At 42.6% G+C, this 8,487-nt stretch overlaps 1 non-coding gene across 1 annotated transcript; it reads right to left on the reverse strand.

Annotated features, from left to right (window-relative positions):
* Positions 1–6,061: 6,061 nt before the first annotated feature.
* Positions 6,062–6,149, reverse strand: LOC131193774 (small Cajal body-specific RNA 18). The gene has a single exon (XR_009154026.1). It is a non-coding gene; the product is annotated as a small Cajal body-specific RNA 18 (non-coding RNA).
* Positions 6,150–8,487: the final 2,338 nt, after the last annotated feature.

Consider the following 8,487-nt stretch of genomic DNA (forward strand, 5'->3'; position numbering starts at 1 on the left):
CCATGCTTGCCTGCCTTCCATGGAGGCTTCCGGTTGCCTAGCTTCGCAAGCTGGACACTGGGAAGGCGGCTCGCCACCCACTTGCCACCTGCTTGCTCTTGGGTCAGGGGCTGGGGCCCATTCCCCGAGGCCCCAAGGCTGCCACCTGCCTCAACCGGGTGGGGGATTGCACCATTCCCCGACACCAGACTTGCCCCGGAGCCGCCACCACTCTTCCTTTGCCATGTGGCATGTACTTACCTTCCTCCAGCGGCTGGCTGCCAGGAAAGGCAAGCATCTGAAAGTTACCAGAGCCACTCTCCTTCTTGAATGCCACCACCATCGCCACCTTGTTCCATGCGCCGGCTGCACGAGCGCACACCCAACCTGCCACTGATGAATGAATGACCGAAGGTGAAGGGCAAGCGGGCCGCAAATGGGCAGCGAGTGGGCGGCAGCTCCGGAAAAAGGTCGGAGTTGGGGAATGGTGCATTCCCCGACCTGGTTGAGGCAGGTGGCGGCTCTGGGGCCTCGGGGAATGGAACATCCCTGGGCCCCGACCCAAGGCGAAGGGCTAACAGGTGGCAAGCGGGCGGAGGCTCCGGGACAAGGCCACGTTCAAGAAGGGGAGCATCTCTGGTAACTTTCATTTGCAAAAAGCCTGGAGCCACTGCATCCTTCAGCACAAAAAGTGCCTCCAGGTGCACGGGAAAAAAAGAGAGGCTGCAGCTGCAGGCATCTTGCAAAAAGGGAAAAGGCAGAATAGAAATTAAAAAAAAAAAATCCTACTGGGTTCTGTAGGCGTGGCTTTGGTGGGGGGTTTGTGACTGGGCATGGCTGTGAGTGACATTGAGTTGGCCACGCCCACTCAGTCACAGGACACATCCACCCACCAAGCCACACCCACAGAACCGGTAGGGGAAATTTTTAGATTTCACCCGATTTGAATTTTTTATAAAAAGAAATATAGGGCCAACTGTCTTCCTCAATTAAAAACTGCTGCAAAAAATGCAGATCTATTAATATTGATTCAGTGATATTAACTATGAATAACTTTTTAAATACTACACATCTCAAGTGTGCAAGAGTTAGCAAGTGTTGTCTGTACATGGGGACAAGCAATGAGATTGCCAAATTTCAAGTTACACACACTCAAGTAAATTCTCTTATCCCAGCACATTAACTATATGGGCTTGCTGCTTCTTATTCTCAGACTGTTAAACTACAATAGAATGCAGTAGTCAGAATATTCTGGCATTATAGATGTAGCTGACTGTCCATCATGCCAATATACTGCATGAGCAAGTTACACTTTGTTTTTTAATATGTACTGTATATTGAAAGAAAGCTCCCATAAAACCTAGAGAATTATTCAAAGAATGCAAATGCTGGAACATAAAATGAGGTGTGTCCACCCCAATTTATAATCGCTCCAGCTTGATTAAAATTGCAGGCGTGGATGAAATATTGCTGCTGATGAAAATATTTTTTCAGTTTGAATAATTGGGTAAACTACACCCGTTTATAGGAAAGTGACTGTAAAAGTCACCGTAATTCCACCGTGCATAAAATACTGTAAAATACTTTGGAATAAAAAGTTTGCTTTCCTTATTTCTCTGCATGCTGCTTTTATTTCCAGCATTGCTTAGTGTCCATTTTCAAAGCTCATTCTAAAAGAGTGAGAAATGGATTTGTTTTATAAACTCTTTGTAATACATTTATAGTATGTAGATATTATTTTCTTCTGGAGTTCCAAGTGTCACACAAAAACTACAATGGTCCAGCTTTTAAGATTGCTTTTTAAAATATTGTAAAGTGTTTTTGGAAGCAAATATAGTTGGGTTGATGAATGTGTCAAACCCAAGTGGTCTGTTGGAGGAAAGTTTCTTAAATATATTTCAGTGGATATCTACTATATGGGATCTGTACTTTAAAAGTCTGCATGAAAGATTTTCGATTGATGGATTCCAGTATGTAGGATTAAAGAAAAAAAAAGTCTGCATTTTTAGTGGAGCATATAGGCCTATCTTAGCACGCCAACAGTATCAATTAAGGTAAGGTAAAAAGAGCTGCTGTGGCACAGTGATTAGAATGCAGTACTGCAGGCTACTTCTGCTGACTGTTGGCTGCCTGCAATTTGGCAGTTCGAATCTCATCAGGCTCAAGGTTGACTCAGCCTTCCATCCTTCCGAGGTCGGTAAAATGAGGACCCAAATTATTGGGGGCAAGAGGCTGGCTCTGTAAACCCCCGAGAGAGGGCTGTAAAGCACTGCGAAGCAGTATATAAGTGCGATTGCTATCAAGAGGAGAGCAATACAGGTAGTCCTTGACTTAGAACAGTTCCATTTAGTGACCATTCAAAGTCACAACAGCACTGAAAAAAGTGACTTCTGACCTGTTTTCACACCACCATTGCAGCATCCTCATGCTCATGTGATCAAAATTCAAATGCTTGGCAACTGTCTCCTATTTATGATGGTTGCGGTGTCCTTTTTAAATTGTCGTCTACTGTGTTTCCCCGAAAATAAGACAGGGTCTTACTTTCAACTCCCGAAATATGGCCTTGGCCTTATTATTGGGGGTCTTATTATTTTTGAGCTGCAGGACCTCAAAACCTCAGCTCCTGGCAGTGGGACTGGTGCCGGAGTGCCGACCACCTGCTCTGCCTCGATCGCCTTCCTCTTGAAGAGGCTGCAGGAGATCTGGGATTTGGGCGAGCAGCAGAATTCTCGCTCCTCCGCTGCTCCACCCCTCCCCACCTGCCATTCCCCCTTGCTGGCCGAGATCAGCAAGCCAGATTCAGGGAGCTGAATGAGCTGCCAACATCTGGGAGGAGAACATGAGAAATGGGCGCTCTTGCGGCGCCTCCTCTCGCTCTTCTTCTTCAGAGTGGCAGCGGTGCATCTGGCTCACCGAATCTGGCCTGTTGATCTTGGGCTGCAGCGGCTCTGATGTTCCCCCTCCCTTCCCCCCCTCCAGCCTTACCTCCTCAGATGTGTTGTTTGTGTGGCAGCTGCACATGCATCCAAGTATTGGGGGGAGCTTATTTTCAGGGGGGCTTATTTTAGTGCATGCGCTCGAAAGCACAATTGGGCTTATTACCCGGACATGTCCTAGTTTCAGGGAAACACAGTATATGTAAACATTAAATATGCATGTTGTTAGTGTTATTGTCCCACTAACCTCAATAATATTTACAAAAATTGAGATAAATTGGATTGCACCATTCCAATTTCAGAATACTTTTAAAATATGCTTTCCGTATGTTAAAGAAAAACTGATCTTTTGACATTAACTTTGGAACAAACCAGTAAGGTGAGAAAGTCACCTTAGAATGCTTCTTTTGGAGTAAACCTTCTATCTCAGCTTGCCTGGCCACGCTTGTGCAAAACCAAAGGAATGATGCAACCAATGCTTGATAGTTGTGAATCCCTTGTTTAATGAGCTACAAGCCAGCTACAATGTCAAACAGAGTTTATCAAAAGTAAAGTTAGTGCCGAGAGCTTCCGCTTCTCAGCATTTGGTTTTAAAGGCATTAACCACGCCTCTCCAATCATCTGTGTCTCGGGCAAGTTAGCTCAGTTGTTTGGCAGCATGGATCATACAAGCTGCTCTCACATCCTTGCCGTTTCATCATCGAGCAGCGTCTGACTAACAGCCCCGGCCCCGATCCCAGCCCAGTGTGCCACCATTACCCATCGTGGTTTATTGAGTATTCGTGCCTCCCATCACCCATGCACCCCCTATATTTCAAGTATGTCTAGCTCTGACTATTAACGTGCCGTTCTTCATCGGGGCGTGGTTCTGTTATGTGTTGAGCAGCGGACTTGGCTCAACACCTGAGCTTTTCAGAAATTCCTGCAACGTATGGAATGACAACATTGCTTCATTTATTGTTCATCTGTTATGGAGGAGCTGCTACTGGGTCTTTTTGGGGGATTTGATGAAGGCCCACTTCAGACAGCCACACGTTCCGAGAATTTCCTTGAAATGTTTTAATTCTTTTTCCTTTCCCATCTTTGCTGGTAGGCGGACCTTCAGCTTGGTGATGAAGGGTTCTTGATCACTTCCATTTTGTGCTCCAGTGGGTGGTGAGAATCAAAATGTAAATACTGATCTGTGTGTGTAGGTTTTCTGTAGACTTTGATGTTAAGGCTTCTGTCTTCCTTAATGTATATGGCAGTCCAGGAAGGCTAGACTATTTTCCTTAACATCTTTCTGCAAGAATTTGATGTATCTGTCCACAGAGTTGTTATGTTTGGTGAACACTTCCAATTCCTGTGTTTTGATCTTGATCCAAGTTTCCTCCTAGACCAGTGAGAGGGGTGGAATTCCTATAAAGGAGTTTAGGGCTTTGGTTTTTACCTGTTCTATATAGAGATTGGCCACAATGGGGGACACAGGTGAACCCATGGTGCAACTGTGTTTTTGTCTGTGGAAACCTTCATTGCATTTAAAATAGGCAGTGGTCAGGCCGAGGTCCAGATGGCACATATACGGTCTGGGCTAAGATTGGTTGTCACCTACAGCACTGTCTTGTAGCAATCGTTTCTTCACTACCATGACAGTTTCAGTGGTTGGAATGCAGGTGAAGAGGGAAGTCACATCATAGGAAACCATGGTCTCATCCAGGTCCAGTTTTAGATTCCAAACCTTGCTGGCAAAGTCCTGTGAATTGTTGATGTGATGAGTGGTGTTGCCAACCAGAGGAACTAATAAGGTAGTTGGATGTTTTGCAATGTTGTAAGTAACAAAGTTGATGCTGCAGACAACTAGTCCAAGTGGAGTTCCCGCTGTGGATTTTGGGGAATCCATATATGCATGGTATGGCTTCCCCAGGGTAAAGACAGTAGTATCGTGGCTGGTCGGTGGCATTATCCTTTAGTAGCTGTTGCAAGCAATCAATGACCTTTTTCTTGTAAATGCTGGTGGGATCTCTCTTCAGAGTCTCATTTGCAGCAGTGTCCTTCAGAAGACTTTACTTTGGCCTTGTAGTCATCTATGTTCAGGATGACCGCATCTTCCTTTATCTCCTGGCAGGATGGTGATGTTTGGATCCCTTCCTAGGGATGTCACTGCTCTCCTTTCTTGAATTATGAGGTTGGAAGGGGGTCTTTTGGCATTAGCAAAGGCTGCAGATACTTTCATCCTTAATTGTTCTGCCTCTGGTTCTGCCAGTTTGTTTCTGATGGCTGACTCTGGTGCTGTGAGGAGAACTACAACTGGAAGCTGTTCTGGTATGACTGCAAAATCCAGTCCTTTGGCTAAAACCATTATTTTCTGTTTGGATTAGCTCTCTGTCAAGACAGATTTCTCACCCATTGGTCAGTTTTGTGAGGCATGTCACTGTCCATCTGAGTTGGTTCTTCTGTTTTGTGTGTTTTTTCCGGTCTTAAGCTGTAGGGTAGAAAATTTGGCTTTTTGTCTCTTTGTGTTGTGCTAGTTGTGCCTTCTTTCTAAATTCTGTGACCTTTTCCAATATTTCCATTGATAGAAATGATTTCAGCTCTTGAAGTTTATGTTCCACTCTCTCTTTCAAAATCTTAGCTGTAAAATTAGGCTGTCTTATTATTTCACTGAGACGTTGGAGCTGTGCTTTCTGCACGATGTTTTCTGCCCTGACTCCCTTCACTGTTGAACACAGGCGCGGGCTGTTGGGGACGAGTCTGCGTTGTCTGCATTTCAGACTGAAGTGCAGATGGTCTGCAATTTTTCTAGAAATCCATTCATGCTCCCGCACCATTCGAAGGGTGTTCATCCCAAAGTGCATAGCTAGGTAAATGTTTCAAATATATTTTGGTTTTATGTTATACACCACTCAAGACTCCTTTGGCATTGGGACAGGTTACGAGCACTGCACATAAGCAGGTGAATTATTAGACACACTGAGAAGGGTTAAAAAATAATAGACTAGCTCAGAGTCACTTCTCAAGTTACATAATTGATTTTCTGATTTTTGCAATCCCAACCAACCCCACAGTGTGTATCATGAAGGCTTTTGCCTCACTGAATTTATTTTTCTCCTGTGTCTTGGGCTCTGTGCATCAGCAACCAGGTAAGAACTACAGGGCTGCCAAAGCATTGGTCTCAGATGCCTTTGTTAGCACAAATTTCATCATCCAGTTCCAAACAGAACTCAGATTGCGCAGTGGGCTATTCATCACAGACCAGCAATGGCAGGAAGGGGCAATGCTCTCCAAATAGGACCATCTGTTAGGTGTTCGAGACAGGCGTTCCCTTGGAAGGCACTATCAGAGGTACAAGATGCAACAGTCCCGATGGGCAGTGTTGGTGAACCCCAAGATATTCTCCGCTTTCTATGTCCAACCTCTACTTCAAGGTGGCCAGTTGGCATCTTTATTGTTATTGGCCATGGCCACCAACCAAGTGATACACACATAACCCGTAGGGAAAATTTTTAGATTTCACCCCTGCAGGCAACACACATAAATAGGCAGAGCTTCAACTGTAGAGGTGCAGCTGCCATCTTGACTTCTTTTGACCCTAGACTGGAGACAATTTTGCATGGTAGGGAAGATAAAATGAAAAGCAGAATTGTTTAAGGGTTCTTAAGCAAGGCATGGCCATAATCAGGTAGAATTGTGCATTAAAATTGAATGAAGGAATGAAAAATAACATAAACAAAAATTAAAATAAAAGTATTGTATGTCACACTTACGGGTAACTCCCATGTTTTGCCTGCACTCCATAAAATCTTTGTTACGGTCATAGACTAGCTTAGGGCTGCACTCAAACTCAACTTGGCAGGACTTTAGAAACAGGCATTTTGAATCCTTGTTCCTTTACTTTGGAGATCCAGTTTGCTCCTTTCCTCCTGGATTTCAGGAGAACTGTTAAGACCTGGTGGTCCCCTCAAGCCCTTGGAAGAGAGTTGGCAGTGACTGAAAGGTAAAATGTTAATGAATGCACAACATGGTATTTTATGGGTGGGATTATTTATTCTTTTTGTGGGGATTGATTTATGAAGATTTTGATTATTAACCACTCAGCCTTTGAGCATACAAATGTAGTCAACTTGAACCAGATGAATCAGAAACATTATCACAAAGCAAAATGCAAAGTGCGAATATCTGTACAGAATTGTGCAAGCAGAGTCGAGAATAGTCCCATCATTTCTGCCCTGTGTGTACAAGTGTCAAAATGATTTTCAAGATTCAGCAACACTATATGGGACCCCCATTCCAAGTGAAATCCATTAGCAAAGCTGCTTAAAGAAATGCAAGTTACCATCATGACAAGTCATTATTGAGCAAGCAATGCTTGCTATTTTTAAAGAGAACTATGATAACATCTTTATGTTATTCAGTCATTCAGGTACTTTCAATTCTTTATGACCTGGTAGACATCCTTTTGCCAGGATTATCTCGGAGTTCTTTTGACAGTATCTAGCACCTTGTCTCTCGGTGGCCTCTTTTTCAATTGTCAATTAATTTTTCCAGGCATCAAGATCTTCTCCAGTAACACCTGCTTTCATATTACACATCCATTTTATTGACCGGTACTATACATAGATCAGTTGTATCTTACCACTCTAGAACAATAGGTTTACTGCATTTATGTAATTCCTGCTGAAAATAACAAATGTTTGCAGCAATTAAATTCAAGTGACAATAGTTTTGAGAAATATTTCTTATCCTTTTTATTTGAAAAGTCTCTAATGATCTTTGATTAATAAATAAATTCACATTTGGCAAATGATAGCCTTAAGTTCTCAATTAATTCTTCACTTACATTTGACAATGCATAATCCTTAGCCTGTCAAAAAATGCATTCTCCTACAATTCTTAAAAGGGAATAGTGTATATATATTTCAAGAAATAACCATTCAAATAGGATGAACATTCCATAACAAAGACACATTTCAGATATAGTACTATACAGAATTTTTAAATTTACTGAAAATAGATTGGGCATATTTTACAAACTGAGGTATAACCTTTTGCAATCAATTGCTGACTCATGTTTTTCCATTTTAAGATTGCATTCAACAATTACTTTGCAGGCAAAAAAAAACAAGAATTATAAAAAAAAATTACAGGCCATTGCAGAACAATTGCAACATTCCTCATCTCTCCAAATGTTAGCACCCACCTCATAAAATTCAGTCATTTTACTACGAGCTGCAGATTCTCTTGTATGGCTAACAGTTAACCTTTAATACTGACAAATTTTGAGTGAGATGATATAAGCCATTGTTCCTCCTTATATTTTGCTATTAGAGAATCTCTTTGTTTCCAAAGACAATTCGAACAGAAATAACACTCAGCTGGGGAACTAAAAATCCCAAACTTTCTGAGTTATTGCTTTGAAAAATGAAAAACAATTATGAATTAGGTATTTAGGCGCTAATCCTGAAATCCTCAGACTATCCATTAGGTTAGGAAGCGCCTAAAGGTTGTAATGAATTCATGCAGAGGAAGAGAGATTCTGAAAAACTTCTGCTGTTCCTTAAAGGAAAAATCAGGGGGAGGGAAGCCAAACCCCATT

Source organism: Ahaetulla prasina, chromosome 2 (assembly GCF_028640845.1).
Source record: "Ahaetulla prasina isolate Xishuangbanna chromosome 2, ASM2864084v1, whole genome shotgun sequence".
Taxonomy (NCBI): Eukaryota; Metazoa; Chordata; class Lepidosauria; order Squamata; family Colubridae; genus Ahaetulla; species Ahaetulla prasina.